At 47.5% G+C, this 21,513-nt stretch overlaps 2 protein-coding genes across 5 annotated transcripts in view; one reads left to right on the top strand and one right to left on the bottom strand.

Annotated features, from left to right (window-relative positions):
- LOC138567355 (uncharacterized) overlaps positions 1-21,513 on the bottom strand; it is a 432,054-nt gene that overhangs the window by 279,294 nt on the left and 131,247 nt on the right. Inside the window, exons 3-4 of one of the 3 annotated variants that reach the window (XR_011302177.1) lie at positions 6,030-6,204; positions 3,880-4,253 (exon numbers count right to left, since the gene is read on the bottom strand). The exons of the other annotated variants lie outside the window; for them this stretch is intronic. The gene's annotated coding sequence lies outside the window, so the exon portion shown is untranslated. The remainder of the gene's footprint in view (positions 1-3,879; positions 4,254-6,029; positions 6,205-21,513) is intronic. 3 annotated transcript variants of the gene reach the window in all.
- The window catches only part of SLC35A2 (solute carrier family 35 member A2), a 335,702-nt gene that overhangs the window by 306,781 nt on the left and 7,408 nt on the right, over positions 1-21,513 (top strand). The gene's annotated exons all lie outside the window — the stretch shown is intronic.

Raw genomic sequence — 21,513 nt, 5'->3', positions numbered from 1 at the left:
GACCATAATGTCACATGGTATGCTTATTTCCATTATTATTTCTCCATCATTCTCACCATCAGTGAATAATTCCTCGTCTGTTATATCTCATAGCATTATGTTTGGGTCTATGCATAACACAGTTCTCCATTCACACCCATGCGCGTCCAGTCCTATGACCACAATACATTTGCTGGATACTTGAACTGCCTCGATGTCTATGGACATTATCGTGCCTGGCACGACGTCTGTGTGTGCAATCGGGCGGAATATGAAATCTGATGGTGTCCTCCATTCTTTTCTCGTTATCTCTGGCACCGCTCGTGCTAATACCTTGATGCCATAAATAAACATATTTATATTAATGGGTCTTCCTCGCACCACAACTTCGTTCATTACTGTGCTGATCATCAACATGGCTCGTACTGGGCATACTCCTGGGGTTGAACGCACTATTCCTCGTTCTGTAAACGAGATGGTCATATTTAATTTGCTTAACAAATCTCTCCCCAGCAAATTGATTGGCGCGTCTTCGTGGTACAGTAAGGGTGCGCGCACGGTTTTTCCCCCCACCGTTATATCAAGATCTTTAGTGTAAGGAACTTTTAAAATAGCCCAGAGAACCCCTGCGTCTCTAAATTCCTGCCTGAGAGCGGAAACCGTCCTTCCATAAGACAGGATTTCTCTGCTCCTGAGTCTACCATAAATATAAACTGCTTATTTTCTATCTCTGCCCCTACTAGTGGTTCCTCTTCTGCACATAGGGTGGTGGATAGGACTGGACACGCAAGTGTTCCCTGTGGGCTGTCCTAATCTGAATGTCTTTCTTGCTCTGGCACTGAGAAGACATTGTCTCCAATCACGTTCACGCCACGGTATGGTGCGGGCGCACCGTTTGCGGATGTTGCCTAGCAGTTATTGTTTGCGCTTCCTACTGCGTTTTGTCTTGCTATAGGTTGTGGTGGTGGTTCCTGTCCTTGCTGCATATGAGGTTCGTTATAGCATTGGTCTTGCTGTCTCCCACTTCCCATCGGTAGTCCATAGGGGCTACCTGGGTGTGGGCACCCCCAACCTTGTTCGTTCTCCATGGGCTGTTGCCCCTGGAAATACCCTGAAGGCCGCATTCTACAAGTAGTGTCCCCATCTCCCACAGTTCCAGCATGACCCTTGTGGTCTGCCTCTCATTCCTTGACCGCCAAATCCTCTATTTCCCGTACCTCCAAACCCCCCTCTCTGACCACGGTATCCACCTCTTCCTCTTGTTGGTCTTTCTTGCCACTGTTGTCGACCGTATTGCTCTTCTCAGTTCCACTGTCCTTGTCCTTCTGTGGCCCGCAGTGCCACTATTGTTGCTGGTCTGTTTCCCGCTCCTTCGCCCCCCTCATTTTCTCTGTCTGTGGCTACGCTGGCGTTGACGGCGGCGACCTTCACTAATTTGTTCTGTACCAGCTTCTCTTCGTCTGCCAGCCTTTTTTTGTGCTATCTCCTTTTCTCTCTCTTTCATCCTCCTGCAGTGGTGCACAATTATACTCTGTATGTCAGGCCAGCCCTTGGCTTCTATCCCAGCTATTTTGTCCAAGGCCTTCTGCACCTCCTTCGGGAGCCCCTTTTTAATGATAAAATAAAACAAGGCGGTGGACTGGTTCCACGCCATGCCAGTTTCGCTTCTCCATAAATCCTGCACCCGCAGTATGAATTGCGCAGGATCCTCGTTCTCCTCCATTGTGCACTGCATCACTAAATGTAAATCTGGAATATCTGGAAACGTGCGCCTCAATGCATCCCATACTTGTTATTGAACGCCGACCCATCGTGGCGGTCACAACTCATCGTTACTCCGGGGAATCCGGCCTTTTCCACACTGCGTCTGCTTGGTCACCAATTGCTGACACTAATAAACTCTTCACATCCCCTATCGCTAGTGGCACTCGTGCTGCGTTTTTCTCAAAGGCGTGTATCCATTTCCCAGCCCCTCCCAATAGTGGGGGAGGACCTTTAGCAAGTTGTTTTTATCCATTTGAGCCCATGGAATGTAGTGTGGCCTACCTGCTCCTTTATGTATCAATGGCATTTGTAACTTGTGTTTCTTTCCTACCTTACTTACTGCACCTTTCTTTATTTTACTTACCATCATATTTCCCCCTTGCTGTCTTAGTCTACCCTGCCATAGTGGTGGCGATGGTGTATCTGGGTAACGGCGGTTTGTCAGTGGGGACCCGGTCTCGGCAGCTGCCTCTTCATATTCGTCTAAGTCACTCCACACCTGTTCTATTTCTGATTCTTGCTCATTGTTCCCTTCACATCCTTCCCCTCTCTCACTTTCTGGGGTGGGTGGGCGTATAATCCTCACAGGTTTGTCATTTAGATGGAACAGGAACTCCCCTGACCGCCACTCTTTCTCTTGCCCTTGTGGTATGCGTGTTCCTTGTGATAATACTGGTCGCGCTGGCTCTGAGATTGCTTGCGTCACTTCCCCTGCTGTGCTCAATGTTGGCGTTAGATCCGCTATAGATAATGGTGGCACCTCTCCTCCCCCTGGCAGCATTTGGCCTCTATCGCACAATGCTCTTAGCCGCGTTATTTCCATCTGTGCATGCGCTAGCTGGCGGTCTAATTCTCCAGTGAAGTGTGCCGAATTCAAGGGGGGTGCACTTGTTGGGCCATACAAACCCCCTTTATCATAGGGTGGTGGTGCTGTGGCAACTGCTCCGGGTGTGGGTGCGGGGGTGGGACATGCTGGTATGTACAGGGGCTCACTGTATCTAAGTGCTGTCCTTGACATTAAAGGATATATTTTGATTGTATCGCCTTCAGCAGTGGTGGTTGTGCACTCGCCCTTTGGCGTTCCGCTTACCTCTTCCTGCGTTTTCTGTGTTTCGTTCGTTCTTTCTTTATTTACCTCTGCTGTAGGCGTAACTTCTTCAAACATTCGCCACAGGTCTAGTACTTCCCTTCTATTTTGTAGTTGTTTCCCCTTATACCTTGCTAACAAGTGTGTGGATACTAAATCTAATACTCTTTTGTCGAATGACCCACCTTCTGGCCAAATTGTCCCCTTTTATCTCCGTCAACCATTGATCGTGGTATCTTTGTATTTTCTCACTGTATAACGGAAGGTGCTGACAGATATGTGCTAGTGGCGTTATTCCCCCCATAACGCTATCTTTTCCTTTTCTCCCTTTGTCTGTACTTGCCCTTCGACCTCTTTCCCTTTAATCACTTCTTCACTAGTCTTTCTTTCCTTCTAGCTGGACAATACACCACGAATCTTCTCAGTTACTTGTAATTTGTATGCACATATATGTATCAAGATAAATATATCAATCACTTTTCAACGTTAACCTTATAGTTGTTGCATGTTCAAATTCAAAAGTTCATTTTTGCATATTTTGCCACTTTAACCACAAATTAATCACAGTACTTGGATATCCTTGACGAAAAATGGACAGAACACAAAAGCATGTATAACGCTTATCATGCACATGCACTACTTGCCCTCGTTTTCTCCACGTTTTGTTCTTTTTTACCACCCCTTCCCCGTTTCGCCTACTCTTCTCATTCACTCCCCACCTCTTACACCCTCTTACTCTTTTCCAAGAATCCTTTCGTACCCAGAAAAAGAATGTTCTAAATAACTACTCTGAGTCTACTCAATATACGAGACTCCTACTATTTTCTCTGTATCTTCACTTATTTATTCTGCACTGGACGAGACAATGATACGTGGCGCCGCCTTCTACCCCGTTCGGGCTAGCATACCACTTCTCTTTTTACTCTTCACTTCTTACAAAAACCTAATGGCCATATAAAGGACAGATCAGAAAAGCCTCATCATCACTCACACAGGCCCTACTCTTCCCTATTACCCGTTGCCAACTGTCCCCCCTATTTCTCCCTTACCTTTCCTTCATAACTTTCGCACCGGCACTCATGTGTTCAGTCGGGTGACCCGAGGATCGCCGCTCGCAGTCCGACCCCAGTCAGGCTTGCACCCCAACCAAGCTGTGGCCCGCCTTGGCGAGCAACTTTTCATTCGGGTATTCGTCAACCGGGAACCCTTGACCCTTCTTCGTAGTGCGCACAGGCTGGTCGGCCGTGGAGGCGATGGTTTTGCTGGGGGGGGTCCTGGATCTCGCCGCATGGTGCCAGCCTCGAGGCACCTCTCAGATCACGTCGCAGGGGGTCACCAAATGTTTGTGCCCTCCCCGACTCTACGTGAAAAAATGAATAATACAGACACTCCCTGGACAGGGAATAAGGCACAAAAGAGCAGGCTGCGAGAGTTCAAGGAAAAGTTTATCTAGATCTCTGAGAGCGCTCTGACCACATCAAGGTTACAACACATTTATATAGTACATTGACATCTTTAACATATGATGCTACGTTGGACCTCGATTGGTCAGCCGGGGTGGTGTCTTAGGTGTGGGCATCATCTCTTCCTATCATCTCATTGTACAAATCACTCAAGAGTTTATATCATCTACAACATTTGGGTTATACAGGTCACAGGTTTACGGGCCTTGACCACTATAATACTGTCATTCACCCAATAGGGTTAGTCTCACAAGAATCTCAGGTATGTGGCATTTGTTAGTATTGGGCACGATATACTGCAGCAGGGGCCTAATGTTATGTGGGGGTCTGTTGGCTGGGCTTCATAGCATGGTTGGCAGTCTGGCACATGAAAGGAATGCCTTGCAAGGACACAGGGTTAGAATGGCAATAAGTTTCAACTGGTGAGGCTAAGAGGGCAAGAACACTTTTGTGGAGATGGACGAGCTATGTGCTTGGCTCATGTTGGTTCACATGCAGGACAGTGATCTCAGAGGAGAAAGGGATGTGTTACATTTATTATTTGTTGCAAGCAGCTCCGGCTTCAGCGTGAGAATGGAGCTGCAGAGTTTTCCAGCTGGAGTGGGAACGAGGGTGGGGGCCATGTGCTCCGAGCTACTGCGGCGGGCAAAAGGGAGAGAGGCATTTTGTACTATCGCAGTGAGGCCTGGTCACCAAGATGGAGTCGAAAGGGGATACAAAAAATGGATGCCCCGTGTCCTGCTCGGTGGTCCCATCTACACGAATGTAACCCAAAGTTAACATCGCATAAGGGCGAAGGGCGTACCCACCACTAGAGGCACTTGGTCCGAGTTTTGTACTGAGAAGTGATGGTAGAGAGGGGCCCATTGGCCCCTCGCTCCCACACAAACCCCCAGAACCAACCCTGTTTAGATGCATGCATTTACACCCCTGCAGTTCATAAATTCACCTGCCGCCACTGTGACCTACAGAGACTGAATAAACTTTGTATTCAATTTGGAATACACTCAAGAACGGCACTGATGAAAACTCAGAGCGCCCGATCATCCTTTTCGAACTATCCGCTGCTATTGACACCATCAGTCATGAAATCCTTCGAAAGAGACTGGGAAGCATTGGAATCAAAGGAACAGATCTTTGTTGGATCAACTCCTTCCTCACTGGTAAAGGTGAAACCGCTATGATGCCCCTTCCCTTCCAAATCCCAACCTTGCCCTCTGACTTGCGCAGTACCCAAATGATCCACACCATCGCCTTTTCTTTTCACCTTCAACATGGCAACACCACTGCCAGATCTCATAATTCGTGCAGGCATCACTTGCCTCAACTACGTAGATGAGACAAAAATAATCCATAAACCACAATGACATAAAAACGGACTAAAACTCAACCCAGGCAAAACTGCTTCAATCCCCTGGGCCAACGAGATTTGATCTTCCATGCAAAATAACCTCGCAACGACGATGGTCCGGACCTGCACACCTGGTTAGAGACATTGTCGGAAACAGTTTTTTCCATCTATGCGCTCTATGCTGCATTGTTTTCCCACTGAACATTCACCCAGAGAACCATGGATGTGATCTCTCTAGTCGACTGCACAAACAGCCTCTATCTTGGACTTCAGGACTACCTCATGAGAAAGCTGTGAAGAGTTCAAAATGCAGCAGCCAGACTACTCATCAGAATGCTCCCAGCACTACACACACTTCACTGACTTCCCATCAAGAAAAGGATACATTTCAATACCCTCTGCATCACCATTGATTCTACCTTGGAATGAGCCGAATGCCATACACTAGGATGTTCCAGCATTACCCACCCTCCAGGGCACTTAGGTTCTGTAGTGTTGCACTTGTAGACCCGAACCTCAAAAGGAAACGGCATGGAGGATCCTCATTCTGTTTAGTATATCTGCATGGGAAGAAAAACATCTGGCATTCAGGAAATGACTCAAGACATGGCTTTTTAACTAGTTCAAATGTGTATGAACCAAGAGCTACAAAACAAGTAACTACCCAATCCCACACCATAAGTAGTATATGCACAGGGTTATCTAGCCCATCTTGTCTCATAAAATACCGTAAACTGTCAATGCAACCTAACAAACTTTTCAACCATGCGAACATCAACCACAAGCTTCGCCATCACCTAAAAAGCTATTGGGTCTCTGAGAGTGGATGAGTGTGGAGAGCGGACGAGTGTGGAGAGCGGACGAGTGTGGAGAGCGAACGAGTGTGGAGAGCGAACGAGTGTGGAGAGCGGTCGAATTGCAGAATTGCATGACATCCGTATTATGCCTTGGAATGCATGGATCCTTTCAAAGAGCATACCTCATATCACACCCCACGCTTACTCTCTCCTTACACCACCACTCAACTAGAACACAGAGATACTATGACACCATTCGGTATAACAGTTCTCATATCAACATCTGCCGCTCACTCCCCATCACTCTAAGTAATCATTGCTGATCTCGCACCCCCAGCCAGGCGTTCTCCTCAGGCCTAACGCTGCCACTCTCGGTCTGGATAATTCCAGCCAGATCGAACACATACTCCTGACCTCTCAGCCACCACACCTACCGCTAGGAAGCAGCTACCACAGGAATTCCGCACCAGCTGCACACATACCGGATGCGCACACGCACCTTTGGACTCTCTCTACTCCCTTTACTGACCAGAACTTCGGTTCCCAAGGGTGTTCAACCTACCAGCGCCTTCAGACCATACCAATGGTATATAAGGCGCTATATAAGTGCAAAATAACATCTCACAATGTATTATTTCATATAAGCCTCCTCTTCAATCCCCAAATCAAAATCTCACTTAGGACCCGTTTTTCTATACTTCAAGCTTGGGAAACCAATGAAAACCTCCACGCATAAGACACCCATGGGGATGCAGAGCACCCTCTGCTACACGCATGGGCATAGGACATGGGGGAAAGAGGGGGAACAAATTGCCCCCACAATTTTAAGTGGGGGGATACAATGGCATTTATCTCCCCCCAGTTGCCCCCAGTCTGTGTGTCTCTCTGGACGTCTGCAGCCTGTGAAGTGATGCGTGCAAACTTCAGACTCTGAAGTTTGTACGCAGTTCAGCAGCAGCGGGTACTATTAAAGATTCTTGTTACAATAACACCTCTGCTACTTGCAGCTCGCTCGTGCGTTCCCCTCCCCCTCCCACTCCCCCCCACAAATGCGCACATGCACAGGCCGAGGAACATGCTGCACGCGCCTCTGTGACTCGAGTACACAGTGCACTGCTGCGCAGCCTCCTCCTCAGCTTCCAGAAGAAACCACTAGCCAGGCAGAGACACATGCTCCTGAGAGACTGACAGCGTGAGAGAGTGTGTGACTCTGACAGACTGCTGCGACACGGCCGCCGATTCGACCTCTTGGAGTCCTGAGAGGCTGACACTCAACGAGACCTCACTTAAACTCAGCCTACTAAGGTAAGTCAAAGTGGCGCCTGAATGCAGGTCGGGCCGCGGCGGGGCCGGCATCGGGTTGGAATGGGTTGGGGAGGAGTGCTAAGAGGTGGGCGTGTGCCTGTGGGGAAAGAGTAGGAGTGAGTGCTTGAGTTAAGCGCGGGGGTGTGACTGTGAATGGTGAGGTTGGACATGGTGACAATTATCTGTGTATGGATTGTGCAACGTGGTTTGGTGGCACTGGCAGATGGTTTGCAACTGCGAGGATAAACAATGGGTCTGGGTGAGATTCTGTTCTGGGGAGATTGCTGGTGTAATGATAAGGAAGCTGCTAGGTGATGGGGTAGATGAATGTGCTTGTGGCAATGCAGGTGGACACTACAGTATGATTCTGAGTTTGCGTTGGCTACATTGCAGTGCCGTTCATTTCGTTACCTGTTTTTTAAACATACACGACTATCGCCTGTGGGCGTTGGCTGGGCCAGCAGGGCCTGGCAGAGCCCGCCTCATGTTATTGTGATATTTTATATAGCGCTAAGATGCGGCCTCATGGGTGGTGCTTCCTAGCGCTTTTAAAAACTGGGGTATGCTGCAACACTATGGAGGACCGCTGCAGTAAAGCAAAGGGCGTTATTAGTGCAGTGGCACACTTTCATGGGAGGAGTTTGGCAGGCCTGGGCGTCAAGTCGTATCTTGAGCGTGAGGGGGGGCGATTTGATATATTTCTTAGTCTTGAAATAGAATGTGAAGGTGTGAAAACTACTAACCAATTTAGTTGAACACAATTCATCCATAAATGAAGGATGAAAGGTGGAGTTGCGTGCTACCGGGATTCAAGCTATAGCTTAGACCCAGATCACAGAAACAAAGGTGCAATTCGCTGACTATTTTAAGGGCTGATTTGTGTTTGCTGGTTATCTGCCATCTGCTGTTCAGAATATGTATATATGTATAACTATACCAGGTTTGTTTTTTTCTATCACAAGTGGTGATTATGATAATAATTTTTCATGTTGTGTCAGTGGCATGCTCTCTCGCAGCGCAGTGCAGAGCATGATGGTCCTACTCTCAACCACTGCAAATGTATCTTTCCATGTGCTAGGAACATGCACCCTCTATCCAAACAATAGTTTTGCAAAGGTAGCGGGCGCCCCTCTCTCGAAAGAACAGACTTGATAACCTGTTCAGTGGTTATTAACCACTTGAGAGTTCGCAGCCACTGCTTTTACTCACTGTGCCTTTCACAGATGGGAAATATCCATTTGCATATCAGTCTTTGTCCTGCCCAGGGGCAGTCCAGCACCGAAATGCAATGGCAATTCCAACCTGAACGAGAGTACCACCAGCAACCCCATACACGTGTTTCACCCTTGTTGGGGATCATCAGTGAGGTGAAGCTGATGCCTCTCTAAGCACAATGAGAGGGAGACCACGTCTGGTTGCCCCCAGGAGACCTAGGGTTACCAATCCCAGGTTCCTTGAAAAATAGTTTTGCAAAGGTAGCGGGCGCCCCTCTCTCGAAAGAACAGACTTGATAACCTGTTCAGTGGTTATTAACCACTTGAGAGTTCGCAGCCACTGCTTTTACTCACTGTGCCTTTCACAGATGGGAAATATCCATCTATCCAAACAATGCCACCCAGCCCTGTACGTTCACCCGTCCGTGAAATGAACTGTGATGGCCTTCATTAGTTGTGAAATTGGTTGTGACAGCAGCCAGGGAGTTTCGCTTATCATTTGTACGCAGTGAGAAGTCCCCCAATAAAAAGAACAAGGAGAACAGTGCTGAGACTTAATCTGGCTGAACAAGCGGAGCAACTCAGGTTCGATCCCCATGTCCGCGCTTAGAAACCTATGGGTATTAAACGCAATATAAATTACCAATTACCAACAATGCCTGGCTTTCATATAAAAGTACGGCCGAGCTCAGCTCCGGCCTACTCTCGCATTGTGGATCCCACTTTTCTCTTCTTTGCATTTAACATTTGTAAAAAAAAATGCATTCCTGAGAGTAACAAAGTTTGTTTCCTTGTGATCATAAACAGCGACTCAACATCAGGGTCCGACTGGGGAAAAAGTGATATATAAACTGAAGAAAAGTGATATATTTGAAATAGGAACTTTTCGCAAGCTAATGGTAGAACTTGGAGGGGCATTTTGGAACAGTGTTTGACAAATGGTGCTTTTAAAATCCTACTGGAGCTGTATGGTTGGTCATGAAGCTGGTCCGCAATGATTAATAAAGCAGTCCACACTCACCGGTCAGACCAGCCCTTTGGTCATCGCTCTACGTGGCAGTCCCAGCCGGCTCCATAAGGCCACCTTTTCTGTGATCCAATCCAACCAATGAAGTGTAATGATCCGCTGCCATGTGGGGACATTTACTGGATATCGAAGCCCTCACCTTCTCACTAGAAGGTCATTATTCAGTGTACTGTCCCTCCAGATGTTTTGGACTATGGGGGCCGTGGTGGCTAATTGGAGTTTGAGTCCAAAACATCTGAAAGGGCTGCAAAGTGAGTATACACCATCAAATAGTGGACACAGGATGTCTTCAGCCATCTAAAACAAGTGGGTGTAACCACCAGGGGTGGCGTAGACACATTCAGGCAGCAGAAAATAGTAAATATTCTTATTTTTTATCTGGGACAGTGCATTCTGCTTAAATGCTAGGCTAATAATAATGTATTTCTTTTATAGCGCTACACACCCATAGGCTCTCAGAGAGCTGAAATAACAGAAGACATTATTATCCCACAGAGTGGTATTCAATTTATCGACCTCAGAAGGATGAAAGGCTGAGTTGACCCAGCCGGGATTTGAACCTGCCACAGCAGCTTGTGCACAGATATCAGGGGCAAGCACTTAGTTCACAGCGCTATCTGACTGGCGCTGGGTCGTATACCTTTCAAACTCTGATTTTTCACCAAAGCACATGCTCAATGTACTTTCTGATGGAACACCCCACCCTCCAGTTAAAACTACAGATACTTGCCCAAGCCAGAAAGGTACTCTTTTGCAGGGTTGCCCACAGAGGTACAAAGGACATCACAACCAGGACAACTGCACTTAAATAAGTAGCAGAATGATTATTTTGATGCACGATGTGTCAAAAGAGTGTTGCAGGTAGGCTGACACCCAGTACATCATGGTCTGTCTTGCCCCGCAGGCTGGGCATCACATTTGTATATGGAGCTACGGCAGGACTCGTATAAAACACAATAAATAAATAAAAAAACAAAGTCCCAAGGTTTTTCGCCCCACCCCCGCAGATTTCATGGGTCTCCTACACCCCTGGCTACACGGTACTGCAACAAACCGCAACCTCTCTATCCAAGGATGGACACTAGAACCAAGAATCAGGAAGCTGCCTAACCCTAAGCCCGCCTGCTTCTCCCATCCCTCTTTTCGCTCAACTAACTCCTCACTATTAATATCTTGCAACCTGATGCCTCACTCGCTCCCTGTGAGACAGTCTAAGTCTTGTGTATTAAACACAACACCATCCTTTATATCTTCTATCAACAACCCAAGCAAGCGCTGCTCACAACCAAGGTGCTGCCCATAAGACTAACCTACTCTGATGTATGTATCCCTCCTTAAACACAGTTACCACACGAGCACATGGTAACTGGTACTTCCAATCTGCACGCCTCAACACCACAGGTTTTTCTTGATTTGATTTCCCTCATTCCCACTAATACATTTTCTAAGTGTTACTGGGTCTATTGAACAACCCCAACAGTTTGATGCTACACCTGCCTGTCCGCAAGTTGTTGCCTGTTTGGACTGGTAGACCATTCAGACTGGTCAACCACTTAGTAACGAGCAGGGACCTTCTCCTAGAAGGTAAGGAGGGGCCTGAGCATGGAGGGGGTGGGGAATGCATGGTGGGGCTATGATTGCAAGGAGGGGAGGGGACCGGGGTGAGGAGAAAGCATGGTGGGATATGTGTGCAAGGTGTGTTTGTGCTCTGTAGTGGGAGGGGTGGTGAAATGCATGGGGATGTTATGTTTAAAATATGCAGAGGGTGTTGGGTGGTAGGTTAGGGGGAGGGCTGGAGGTAAGGCTGCGGGTGCATGGGTGGGTGAGGGTGGTGCAGCATAGGGTTGTAGAGAGGGGCCCCCTGAATGAGAGAGAACAAGGAGAGTATTGAGATAGAGGGAAAGGGCATGAGGGTGGGCTGTAGGGATTAGTACTGATGAGGGAGGGCGATTGCATATGTCGACCACCTGGAGTCGATCAATATGCAACTGCTCATAGGCAGTACTTAGGGCAAAGTGGTCAAGCAATTGGTAGTCTATAATTAGACACACACCAGTTTTAAGCCATTTTGGTAGTTTCCATAATCCAGGTGTAGAAAGGGTGGGTTAGACAGTTTCTGTAATCTTAGTGGGCATCGTTTGGCTGCCAATGTCAAACAAGTGATTCATTGTCGTTAAGTGTGCCCTGGGAGGAATCGTACAAAAATGTCGACCTGGGAACTGCGACGGCCGAAAATGCTGACTTTATTTTTTCTTTTTAACCCCTCCCTTACACCATATATATATACAAATATATATATGGGGGGTTAACTGTATCATATTAATATGGGGGGCTGCGGGGGTCTCCTCCCGCATGTATATGTGGTGTAAAGGGTTAAAAAAAACGTCAGCATTTTCGGCCGTCGCAGTGATCACATAGATCCCGCCTCTGGTTGTAGTCCTCAGATGCCACAGTTCTGGTGCAAGCGCTCTACAGTTCAGATTGCAAAGGCAGCAGTCTTCACCATTCAGAATAAACCTATGTTTGTGGTTTTGCAGGCCTTCCCAGGTTTATTCTGAATGGTGAAGACTGCTGCCTTTGCAATCTGAACTGTAGAGCGCTTGCACCAGAACTGTGGCATCTGAGGACTACAACCAGAGGCGTAGACTGGGTAGGGCCTGAGTGGCAAGGCCCACCCAAAACCTTTATGCCCACTCAGCAGCATTGTCGGCATTTACAGATTCTAATGTCACTGAAGTGGGCCCAACTACATTCGCTTCAGGCCCCACTTGTTAGACAATCCTGGCTATGCCTCTGACTGCAGCATAGAAGAACAGCACCTCACTCTTTGCTTGTAGGCATCTTCAGCAGTTAACACTTAACCCATGGGGACCTTCTCTTCGTGCTTGGGTCATAAACTGCTTCATCAGCTTTTAAAGTAACTATTAACTGGTGGGTCGACATTATCCGGCATGCGCACCATTATGTTCTACCAGGCAGTGTGAAATGCAACTAGCCTCTGTGTTTTCAACTGTGTAACTGAGCACTGCAATGCTTTATTCTTTTTCTACCTATCCTTTTGTTATCAGTTCTCTGAATTGGCCTATCCTACTCCATGCAGGCTTCAGGGCATGTATTCTCGGCTGCAGGCAGTTTGACAGACAGCCCTCTTAAGGCCAGAGAAACATGTTAAGGCAGCCACTTCCCCACCTATGATTTGCAAAGCGCTCGGTTTCTTGCCAAACGTGCTCCATAAATACTCACTCTAATAATAATAATAACCAATGGGTGCGTTTCAAATCTCTATCCCCTGTCACCAAGTGACAAGGACCATGAAGTATGCCGAGACAAGATGGCTGCGTTTTCCAGCTTTTATCAGCAGCACGCATCTTGAAGGTGCCAGAGATGACCTACATGTGTTGCTTGGAAGATTCAAATTCACTGACAAGTTACTAATGGCTTCTTTCCAACAGGAGCTCTCGTCTCGACTGTGTCCACTCTGTGTTTCCTACAATTGTGGCTTCAGCAAAGGACTCACCTATTTCTTCTTCTTCCCTCTGTTGGGCAGCGTGGCCTCCAGGATGAACTCATCCCATGACCACCAGGAACTGCTTCAGAAGTAGTGCACAACCCTGTTCTCTGAAGAACCATTGCTGCCCCCACTCCAAAAACGTGCGGTTTGCTAAATTATGTCTCCTTTATGCTCCTTATTCCTGCGTGTCCATAGGTCAAGGCTTGCTTGGGTAATCCCTCTGACCATTAAGCAGGCCATATTGAAGCCTGAATCTGAACACCCTAACTTCATAGTCTTCTGGAAATCATACAGATAAGCGAATCCTGGTGGCACAGATCCCAAATCTTATGAGGAACACAAGCATGCAACTTAATGCCTTTCCTTAGTCCTCTCAATGGCCATGTAGCCACTTAACCCCTACTGTCTACTCTTCCCACATCAGGACAAGGGAATTTCTTGTGTTTGCATTTGTATTGATTGAATTTGATATAGCGCTTTAAGCCAAAGCGCTTTACAAGAAACAACAGGAATACATAAGAAGCAATATAATACAAGTCATGAGTCAAATAACCAAGAACAATATGCAGAACAATTTGCCGAGATCATTGGAAAACCTGAGTAGGATAGAGCAGATGAGGGAAATAGTAGAGAACTGTCAGGAGGGAGTTTGAAGTAGGTGGGATTTTGAGGAGGAGCGGAATGATGAATATGAGGAGATGGAGCGGATAGGGAGAGCGAGAGAATTCCAGAGAGTGGGGCAAGGAACTGGAAGGAGCGGAAGCAGGAAGTGGCGCATGGTGCAGGTGGGACAGTAAGTAGAAGGTGATCCACAGAACGGAGCGGGGGATAGGGAGAGTAGAATGATAGGAGGGAGGAAAGGTATGGAGGGGCAAGATCATGAAGAGATTTGAAGACGAGACAGGGGAAGTTTAATTTGAGTTGGGAGTGAAAGGAGAGCCAGCCCCGTGAGGAGAGTCAAGAGGAGACAGAGTCATAAGAAGAGAGGAAACAGAGTACGGATGGCAGAGTGGTAGAGGGTTTTAAGGGGGGCTCTATGTGAGGCGGGGAGGCCAAAGAGGAGAGCTGAACAGTAGAAGAGACGGGAAAAGATTGGGGAAGATATTAAGAATTTGGTGGTGTGAAAGGTGAGGTAAGATCAGATTTTTCGAATGTTATAGAGATGGAAGTGACAAGAACAGGACGTAAGAGAGATATGGTGAGTTAAGAAGAGGTTCGAGTTGAAGTGTATTTGTATTTGTATTTATTAGGCTTATATAGCGCTTTATACCAAAGCGCTGCACATTAACAAAAACAGGATACATTTAATGTAACTAACAGTAACAAAGAAGCAAATTACAATTTTGATTCAGTCAACAAAACAGTATGTAGAGCAATTGACAGAGGGAAGTGGAGGGAAGTGGAGAAGAGCTAGCTGGGAGGGGGGTAGCAGGAGGAGGAGGCAGGAACAGGGGTGGACTGGGGACCAAAAGAGGCCCTGGAAATAATTACTGTAGACCAAAAGAGGCCCTAGAAATAATTTTCAAAGTGGCCCCTTATGACACATTTTCAGCAAGCCCAATGCTTTTCCTATGAGAAAATGTGGAACTACCACACAAAAGAGGCCCAGGTTGCAGAGGCCCACCAGGAAATCTCCAGAGTTCCCAATAGGCCAGTCCAGCCCTGGGCAGGAAGGGGAGAGGGCGAGGATGGGGTGGGGGGAAAAGAAGGGAGAGGCTTAAGGGGGGGAAGAGGGGAAGGGAGGGAGAGTGGGAGCGGGTAGAGGGAGGGGTATCATGGCAGGAATGGAGAAGGAGGGATTTAAGGGACGTGTGGAAAGAGGAAAAGGTAGGAATAGAGCGGATTGAGAGAGGTAAGGAGTTCCAGTGGAGGGGGTCCAGGAGTTGGAAGGAGCGGAAACGGGAGGAGGCACAACGGGAGGGAGGAACAGTGAGGAGGAAGTGGTCAGCGGAACGGAGGGAGCAAGAGAGGGTGTAGAAAGAGAGAAGGGAAGAGAGATAAGGGGAGCAACATCGTGGAGAGATTTAAACACTAGGCAGAGAAAATGAAATTTAAGGAGAGTGAAAGGGGAGCCAGCCAATGGAGGATAAGGAAGTGGAGATGGAGTCTCGGTGGGAGAGGAGACAGAGGGTACGGATGGCAGAGTGATAGATAGATTTGAGGGGGGCAAGATGAGAAGAAGGTAGACCAAAAAGTAAGGAGGAGCAGTACAAGAGGCGAGAAAAGATAAGGGAGGAGATTAAAAGTTTAGTAGCATGGAAAGTAAGGGAGGGGCGAACTTTGCGAATATTGTAGAGGTGGTGGCGACAGGCACGAGAGGTGAGTGAGATGTGGTGGGAAAAGTGGAGGCCAAGATTGCGGGTAGATGCAGAGATGGGGAGTTCTGTGCGGGGGAAAGAGGAGGGGGGGGAGGGAGGAAGTGTGTTGGCAGGAAGGAATACAATTTCGGTTTTGTTAGTGTTTAGGGTGAGAAAGTGGGAGGACATCCAGGATTTGATAGCAGTGAGACAGGAAGAGAGTTAAAGGTGGATCTCGGGAGTGAAGGAAGAGAAGGAGAGGAAGAGTTAGGTGTCATCGGCGTAGAAGTTGTGAGTGATACCAAAGGAAGGGATGATTGAGGCTAGGAAGGAGGTATATAGCGAGAAGATAAAAGGGCCAAGCACAGAACCTTGAGGAACGCCGAAGTTGAGGGAGTGGGTAAGGGATATGCGGGCACACCAGGAGACAGAAAAGGAGCAATTGGATAGGTAGGAGGAGAACTAGTTGAGGACAGAGCCTTTGAGACCAAAGGAGGAAAGAGTGTCTAGAAGTAAGGGGTGAACAACGGTGTCAAAGGGGGCTGAGAGGTCAAGGAGAATGAGAACGGAAGAGTGTTTAGAGTAGTGTGCAGTGAGGAGGGAGTTCAGAACCAAGGTGAGAGCAGTTTAAGTAGACTGTTTGGTGCGAAACCCAGACTGAGTAGGGGAGAGGAGAGAGAGGTTGGGGACGAATGCTGAGAGTTGGGAGTAGATGAGGTGTCATAGGAGCTTAGAGAGGAAGGGTAGAAGACAGATGGGGCGAAGATTGGAAGCCAAGAGGTGTTTAAAATATTTTTTTTCATGATAGGGTTGATAGTAGCTTGTTTGAAGGCTGAGGGAAAGGTTGCGGTAGTGAGACAGATGTTGAAAAAGGAGGTGAGGTAAGGCATGAGGAGAGGGTAGATTTTGGGAATCAGAGAGGTGGGGAAAGGGTCAGAGGGAGCAGCAATAGGGTGAGTTTTGGACAGGAGGAGGAAAACCTCAGAGTGAGAGACTGGTGTGAAGTTAGACATGTTGGAGGGTGAAGTAGAGGGAGATAGGAAAGGGGGGAGTAAGAAGGGGAGCATAGAATATTATGGCGTAAGGTGAGTATCTTAGAGGAAAAGAGGTTTGCGAAGTCAGAGGGTGAAAGAGGAGTAGCAATGGAGTGGTCGGGTAGGAGGAGAGAGAAGGCAAGTCAAAATTTGGAAGATTCGGCGGGGGTGGGAAGATTGAGAATGGAGGAGGTTAGAGAAGTAGGATTGTTTGGCTGAGCTGATGTAGGTGTCATAGAGGGTGTGGTAAGAGAAGTAGGAGGCTTGGTTGGCTGGTGAACAGTGTTTAAGCCAGTGTCTTTCAATGCGTCAGAGAAGGCGGCGCAAGAATAAAAGGTCTGAGGAAAGCCAGGGTTGGGCGGGTTTGCCGGAAGGGCGGAAGGGAGTGAGAGGGTATAGTTGGTCAAGACTGGAAGAGAGGGAAGAGGATAGGGTGGATAAAGCATTGTTTGCAGAGAGAGAAGAAAAGTGAGTAAGAGGGGGAGGGAGGAGAAACGTGTCATAGAATTGAGAGGGGTTAAAGTTATGGAGATCGCGTCGGGAGAAAGAGATGGAGGAAGAGGGAGGTGGGGGAGGAGAGGCAGGAGGAATGAGGGAGAAGGAGAGTAGGGCATGGTCAGATAGTTGGGGAGGTTGGAAACCGAGGAGGGGGGGAAGGAAGAGACAAAGATGAGGTCGAGAGTGGATCCGGAAGAGTGAGTAGGTGAAGTAGGTAGGGAGGTAAGAAGGTAGGAGTCGAGTATAGATAAGAGGGGGGAGGATTGGTGGGTGGAGGAGAGATAGAGATTAAAGTCGCCAAGTACAATTAGAGGTGTGGGACTGGGGGAGATGAGCGTGAGGAGGTGGTCAATATCATCATAGAAGATGCAAGGGGGCCAGGTGGACGGTAAATGATGAGAAAGGATATAGCGTGATTTTACACAAGTATTCAAAGGAGGGGAAGACTGGGAGAGGTGTTGGACAGGGGGTCGATAGGCACTTGGGGTGAAAGAGAAGACCGATGCCGCCTCTACGGCCAGAGGAGCCAGAGACATGAGTAAAGGAAGAGGAGGAGGAAGTGAGTGAAGCGGGAACAGTTCAATTGAAGGGGGGGGTCCAGGTTTCAGTGATGCATAGGAAATGAAGGTTTAACTATCGAAACAGGTCCAGAACAGCGGCAATCTTGTTACAGAGAAATCTTGCATTCTATATGGCGATGTCGATGACGCTGGAGGTATCAACAATAGGGGGATAGATGAGGTTGGGGAGGTGAGTTGGGGTAGATGGGCGTTGGGTCAAACTAGGTGGGGTAGTGAGGGAAGGTTAAGTGTGGAGATGGTCACAATGATGAAGCAGAGGGTTTTGAGGACAGGCCAGGAAAAGGAGTGGGGTGTGGGGAGAGAAAGTGGAGGGAAGTGGTAGTTGGAGTTGTGCATGCCTGATGGAGCGATAGGAGCAGGTAAAGGTGTGGCGGGTGTGATGGAGGTTGAAACTGGGTTAGCAGGGAGGTAGCGTGGGTGGGAGAAAGAAGTGAGGTGGTTCTTGCTGTGTGGTCACTGGAGTGTGTCAGTGAGATGTCAGTGGGACAATGCTTACCGGCGGGGAGTGTAGAGAGAGTGTGGGAGATTTGGGTTAACGGAGCCTAGTAGGCTCAGACAGGTGATGGTGGAAGAGGTGCTAGCAGGAGATCGTCACAGTAGTGGGTGCGAAGGTCGCAGACCAGACAGGTGACAGTTGAAGAGGTGCTAGCGGAAAAACGCTGCAGCAGTAGGAGCCAAGGTCGCTGTGCAGGAGGGTAGATGGATAACCTCAAGATGAGAAGGTCATGAGTCGAGAAGGAGACGTCACAGTTAGAACCGACTGGTAACTGCTGAGGTGAAGATAGCTGGGGGACTCCACGGGAGTAGGTGCAAAGGACACGGCACTGCAGGGCAATCTAATGTGTGTGGTTCAGAAGAGCATGCCTTACAGATTTTGAAGAGGCCCTGTTCAGAGACCTTCATGGCTACAGTTTTGGACATCATACCCATCAAGGTCAGTGCAGGCTATATTAATGTCAAGGGGAAGGGTCGCCCACTGAAGACCCTTAAGCCTCAAACAACTGCAGTAGCAAGGCATGTGGTCTTGTACTGGAGAGACCACTGACAGACCCATAGAGTCAGAGATTGCTCTGCAGTACTTTAAGACAAGATACAAAAAACAGGGAAACATGGAAATCAACAGTGGTGCGATATCCCGTCTCGCTTCAACTCCCAACAACTTCATGCAAACAGTAACAGTTATACCCAAAATTCGTCATCATTGACGTGTAATACTCAAAAGTTATCATGCAATTCTATTGGTTGGAAAAGGTAATTTAAAAGTAGTAACATTACGGGCCTCCTGCCCTCTGCAGGGGCAACCCTAGTCCTGAGGGATTATCATTTTTCGGATTGAAAAATCATGTCCAAACCACCAATATCTTCTTAAACCTTTGTGGGCTCCCTCCATATGTGCATGGCTTTATATCCATCGACCTTCACAGGTGCTTGCCTCTCAGCCACTCAAGCAATGTTGGTGGCTCTGCTGCCAACTATCAACAGGCCATGCTCCTTCTCATCGCTCCTAGAGTTTGGGGTGGGAAATCCCTCCCATACCTGGAGTTGCCCAACAAACATATTTTAAGGGTGGACTGGTACTGCTTTCCACAGGGTGTTTCCCACTTGTTTTGAAACCTTTACCCAGAAACAATGTCGCAGTGCACAAGACTGGATTAGGTGGGGGTGGGGAAATCTCTCTGGTGTTGTCCCACATCTGGGGCATCTCATTGCATCTGCCCCTTCCTGTCTGGAAATTCCCATGGGGTGTGTAGTGTGTGTGGTATCTATTTATGCTGCATATATTAACATTTTGCTAGCCACAGTCGAACTCATAGCACCATCTGAGTGAACACTGAGATCGTCCAGCCATCCATCCAAGTAAAAGGGAGCGAGCCCGCTTCAGCCTAGGTTCCATCAGTAGTGCAGCAGTCAAGGAAGTAAGCAACCATAAGTTCCTGGTAGGGCTTTGCATTCTACTTGTAGCCTAGGACTAGGCTTGTTAGGTCACTTCTTTATCAAGTGCATGATTTGTATCAACAAATGCAATAAATAAATAAATAAATGTCTCAATTGTACATATTTATACAAACCTTGCAATGTTGAAATCATCATGTGTGTTCATCTACCTATCTCGACACTTGTCGCCTGGCATATAGACACGTTTTCTTTCCAGCTCCTCATCTTTCTTAATTGTGTCCTTTCACAGAAGGGGTTTTTGAAGTGTTTTTTTCCCACTCTTTCTGACCAGTTGAAAGCATCATTCACTACCTTTGTAATTGGTAGGGCACACACGCCCCCCTCTTCCCGTCCAAAATGCCCATGCATGATTCCTTACCCAGGGCCTGCACCTCTCTCACAGTAGCGCTGTCTCTTAATGGCTGCCCCATCCTGGGCCCTTCCTTGCGGACATTTGCAAAGCCGAGTGGTATTTCTTTAGTATTTGCTTGTACCATGCTCACCTAATTCAGAAATGCAGCTTCAGAGTGGCAAGGACAAGAGTGTTGGGTGGCAGTTAGGCAAGAGTCAGGGGAGGGCAGGAGTAGAGGGTGGCCTTGAGAGGGAGAGCTGTAGGGGGAAGTTTCCTTTAGCAAGTGGCGTAGACTTCTTTATGATGGGGACGGGATGAAAGAGAAACCTAGAACCTATGGCCTGAACAGTAAAGTGAGATCGTCCCAGGAATTGCATTGCATGGCTTGGAATGGACAGAAGTATAGAGTTGAATGAAGTGCCTTAGAAGGTAGTTGACTCTTGATGCGGGATTACAGGCAGGTGAGGTTGGTGCTTTGTAAAACTCTGTCATTAAGACGTATTTTACGTGTACCTACTATCTGTAATATGTATATATATATATATATATACAGCTTCCTGTAACCATTATCTTCACCTAAGGGCCCAGATACACCTGGGTGGTGTCCAGTCATTATTTCGAATTCAAAAGGGTCGAATACAATACGTTCGAATCAAAAGGACCGCAAAAAAAATGACCGAATGCTTATTTTTTTCTATGTATTTTTTTGGGGGGTTTTCGTATCGGAAAAATTTGTGGTTTTCCCCCAAAATACAGGCGTTTGGGGGGGACCCCCTAACCCCCCAACAAAAAAAAGTGCATTTGATTTCTTTTTTCCAATCCTTTTGTTTAGAAAGTATTGCATTTCGAAACTTTGTATTCGAAACTTTAACTATAAACCCCCTGGGTCAGGCGCGCTATATAAATAAAATAAACAAACAAAGGATTTTCAAGGAGAAACTTGGCAAGAGTGGGTGCCAATTGAGTTGTCTCACGAATTGCAGATTGTGATTATGCATTTCGAGGTTAAGGATTGTTCTAACAGACTTGTTCTGAATATATTTAGGCTTGCCAATATAAGAATGCGGCAGGTCAAGTAGAGGGTGTTATCATCTATGATTTTAAAAAATTGTTGATTTGGCTCTGAAGTGTGAGCTGGTCATTGAAAAGAATACCAGCATTGCCAACATCTTTAACAGGGGATAGTGCCAGGGCCAATGTCCGGAATCATTTGAAAAGTAGATGAGTAGTGTACCTTTTAATATTCCACTTTCTATATTGAGACGGTCAAGCACCTACATTTCCGCATACCAGCACTAGGCACTGAAGAACCTGCAAG

The sequence above is a fragment of the Ambystoma mexicanum genome, chromosome 2p (assembly GCF_040938575.1).
Source record: "Ambystoma mexicanum isolate Mex_15411 chromosome 2p, UKY_AmexF1_1, whole genome shotgun sequence".
Lineage (NCBI taxonomy): Eukaryota > Metazoa > Chordata > Amphibia > Caudata > Ambystomatidae > Ambystoma > Ambystoma mexicanum.
The sequence above is the reverse complement of the archived record's forward strand: the minus strand, read 5'-3'. Positions and strand labels throughout refer to the sequence as shown.